Source organism: Tupaia chinensis, unplaced genomic scaffold, assembly GCF_000334495.1.
Source record: "Tupaia chinensis unplaced genomic scaffold, TupChi_1.0 Scaffold000704_1, whole genome shotgun sequence".
In the NCBI taxonomy this organism is placed as follows: domain Eukaryota; kingdom Metazoa; phylum Chordata; class Mammalia; order Scandentia; family Tupaiidae; genus Tupaia; species Tupaia belangeri.
This window is the reverse complement of record NW_006160227.1, coordinates 2973855-2977339: the sequence shown is the minus strand read 5'-3', so window position 1 is coordinate 2977339 and position 3485 is coordinate 2973855. Positions and strand designations below refer to the sequence as shown.

Below are 3485 nucleotides of genomic sequence, written 5' to 3'. Positions count from 1 at the left end.
ATGTTCTTCGACAACGCTGTTGATGGCCAGCCCTTAGGCCGCGTCTCCTTTGCGCTGTTTGCAGACAAAGTTCCAAAGACAGCAGAAAAGTTCCGTGCTCCGAGCACTGGAGAGAAAGGATTTGGTTATAGGGGTTCCTGCTTTCACAGAATTATCCCAGGGTTTCTGTGCCAGGGTGGCGACTTCACACGCCATAATGGAACTGACGGCAAGTCCATCTCTGGGGAGAAATTCGAAGATGAGAGCTTTATCTTGAAACACACGGGTCCTGGCATCTTGTCCATGGCAAATGCTGGACCCAACACAAACGGTTTTTCATCGGCACTGCCGAGACGGAGTGGCTGGACGGCAAGCATGTGGTCTTTGGCAAGGTGAAAGAGGGCATGAATAGTGTGGAAGCCATGGAGCGCTTTGGGTCCAGGAATGGCAAGACCAGCAAGAAGATCCCCACTGCTGACTGGGGACAGCGCTAACGAATGTGACTTGTTCTCTCTTAAGCTCACCATTCCTTCTGTAGCTCAGGAGAGCACCCTCCACCCCATCTGCTCGCTGTGTCCTGTGACCTGCGCTCTCGCTGCAGCTCTGTGGGTTCCATATTTTCCTTCTTCCCCTCCAAATTTAGCTGAATTGCAAAGTTTATGATTATGAAATAAAAACTAAGCAACCAAAAAAAAAAAAAAAAAAAAAAAAGAAGTAACCAGGGGGCTGGATAGTGGTGCAGTGGTAACTCAACCCTCTGTGGGAACCTACTTGGCAGGGTTCTGGGTTCGCATCCAGGGATCTCCCTGAACACGCCGGGCACGCATGTGCTTGCGATCCGGGCTGGCCGAGCCTGGGTGCGTGGTGGCATCAGGCCCTGTGGGGGGTTCTCTCTCTCCCTCTCTCTCATGCAAGAAAGAAACTTTAAAAAATAAATACAGGAAAGGAAGACTTGTTAGGACACTGCCAGCTGACGTTCTAAACCCGCCAGCCTCCTTCAGTTCCCGCACGGAACGTGCCACGCCGATTCCCACCCACGAGCCTTCCCCCTCGCGGTTCCCAGGACTTCCGTCTTCCCATCCCTTGTCTGCATGGCCAGATCCTAGATCCTCCAAGGCTGCTCCATGGCCCCTCCTCCAGGAAGCCCTCCATCATCCTCTCAAGTTCCTCCTGCTGGTGGGTGCCTCCTCTGGGTCTCCAGAGCCCTGGGCACCCCTCAGTCCCCCGTTTGTGAACTCATGAAACATCACCCTCTTCCTTCCCCGTCAATCCTCCAAAGAGCCCAGCACTGCAGTGGTGATGAGTGAGGGACAGCCTCTCTGCTGAGGCCTGAGAGGAGCCCTGAGTTCAAATCCCGGCTCCGCATCCCCCTCTGACTGGCCTGGTGACCTTCAGCAAAACCAGCCTGGCCCTTCCCAGGTGTAAAACGGGGGTACGTAAGAGCTGGGGGTGCTTCAGCTGCAGCTGGGCCAGCCTGGGACCCCTTCCCCGCAGCCCCAGCTTAAAGCCCATAGGACCCCAGCTGCCTCCAAACCTTCCTGGACAAACCTGTTCTTCAAGTGGGCAACTGAGAGGCAGGGAGGGGCAGCGACCTTGCCCAAGGTCACCCTGCAGGGCCCCCAGCCACCCCATCAGCATCTCGCAGCTGTTAGAGGTTGCTGGCTACGTGCCCCCCTCCTCCGCCCACTGGCCCACCACATCTGCCTGTGAGTCACCGTCACCGTCACCTCCTTGGCCAAGACAGCCGAATGCATGCGGGGGCCGGAGAGCCAAGGTCGGCCCAAGGGGAGTGAGCCAGGAGTGAGTCGGCAATCGGGAGGCGGCAAGGAGGCTTCTGTCCCCAGGAGGGCAGGATCAGGACCTGCAGAGAGCCTGGGTGTCAGCTTAGGTCCCCAGCCGTGTCCCCAAAGAGGAGCCTTCATGATTATCCGGGCAATGAAGGCAGGCAGGTGGTCCCGCGGGACCCAGCATTCAAGCCAACACGCCGAGTGACGACGCGGGGACAGTCACGGGGTGGGCACAGGTCCCGGTGGGTGGCATGAACAAGGGCTAGGTGCCACCAGGGCAGTAGCCCAGAATGTGCTTGGAGCCAGGGAGGCCCGGTTCCCACCGCCTCTCGGTCCTCCGCAGGCCCCAGCTCTGGGCTCACGCTGCCAAGGGGCACAGACAGGGCAGGTCGGGACAGGGAGGTGGCCGGGTGGAGAAGGCCAGGAGACCCTGTCCTGCGAGGAAGGGGGCAGCCACTCAGCCGGGAGCGGAGAATGGGGGCCATGGCGGTGTCTGTGTGACCACAGCGAACACAGGACCTTGTCGGAGCCTGGGGACGGCGGAGCCGAAGCCTCATGATGGGAACCCACAGAGGGGTCCCCCTGCCTGCAGTGCAGCTGGGAAACTGGCCCCCTCCCCGAGGAGAGCCCCCCAGGAGAGATGTGGGAGGGAGCGCAGACCCCACTCCTTCCCCACCTGTCTGGGCCTCAGTTTCCCCACACGGGGCCATTCGGTTCGGACCTGCTTAGCAGGGCTGGCACACAGCACGTGGGAACACAAGCCAGGCCTCCATGCCAGGATCGGATTGGCAATCCCACAACTCATTGATCCCTGGCTCCTGAACAAGGGAGGAAATTCCTTGGTTTCTAAGAAACCGCAGGGGCTCTGGAATGCTGGGGGAGGCCCAGGAGCCGCTGGGCGAGGACGCAGGGAGGGGCCGGCTGCCACGGTGGGAGTCAGTCTGAGACCCAGACCAGGCAGTGGAGACCCGTGGGAGGTGAGAGAGCCTCATTAAGGACGGAAGGAGAGTGAATAATTCATCACAGACAGCTCCGAAGGACGAGGGCGGAGCTAGCCAGCCGGAGGGAGGGCCAGGGCAGGAGCGGCCATCTGCCTTGCTCCCTGCTGCACCCCTCACCCAGGAACCTGGAACGCTAGCTGGCACGTACTAGGTGCTCAGTAAATCCCTGCTGACGGAGCAATGCCCCAGGCCACTCTCCTGCCTCAACACCGAGTCCACCAGCTCTTCAGCCCTGCTCCTCGCCTCTGCCCTGGACCCAACTCCGGCCTCCTCCTCCTCCAGCTCTTCAGCCCTGCTCCTGGCCTCTGGCTTGGACCCAACCCCGGCCTCCTCCTCGCTGCCCCACCTGATCCTGGACCAGCTACCAAAGCCCATTCTCACACGCAAAGCTGTCCTGCGCTCTCCTCTGCTCAAGGACCTTCAGTGGCTCCCCACTGTCCCAGGACAGTCCAAGCTCCAAGCTTCCCTTACTCTGGCTCCTGCCTCTCCCCACATCCACATCCGTCTTGCTGACTCCAGCTCTCAGGGTTCCCCAAGACAGATCTTACAAGCCTCCAGGCACTTACACACTTGTCCTGTGCCCCCTCTTAACCATCCAGCAAACTTCTACCCATCCTTAAAAACCCCACTCTGGGGGAACCAGCAGTTAGCGTAATGGCTATGTCACTGGACTCCCATGTAGTCGACCGCGGTTCGCGTCCTGGCCGGGCGTGTGTGC

At 59.8% G+C, this 3485-nt stretch overlaps 1 pseudogene; it reads left to right on the top strand.

The window, feature by feature from the left end:
* LOC106736223 (peptidyl-prolyl cis-trans isomerase A pseudogene) lies at nucleotides 1–526 on the top strand (annotated as a pseudogene).
* Nucleotides 527–3485: the final 2959 nt, after the last annotated feature.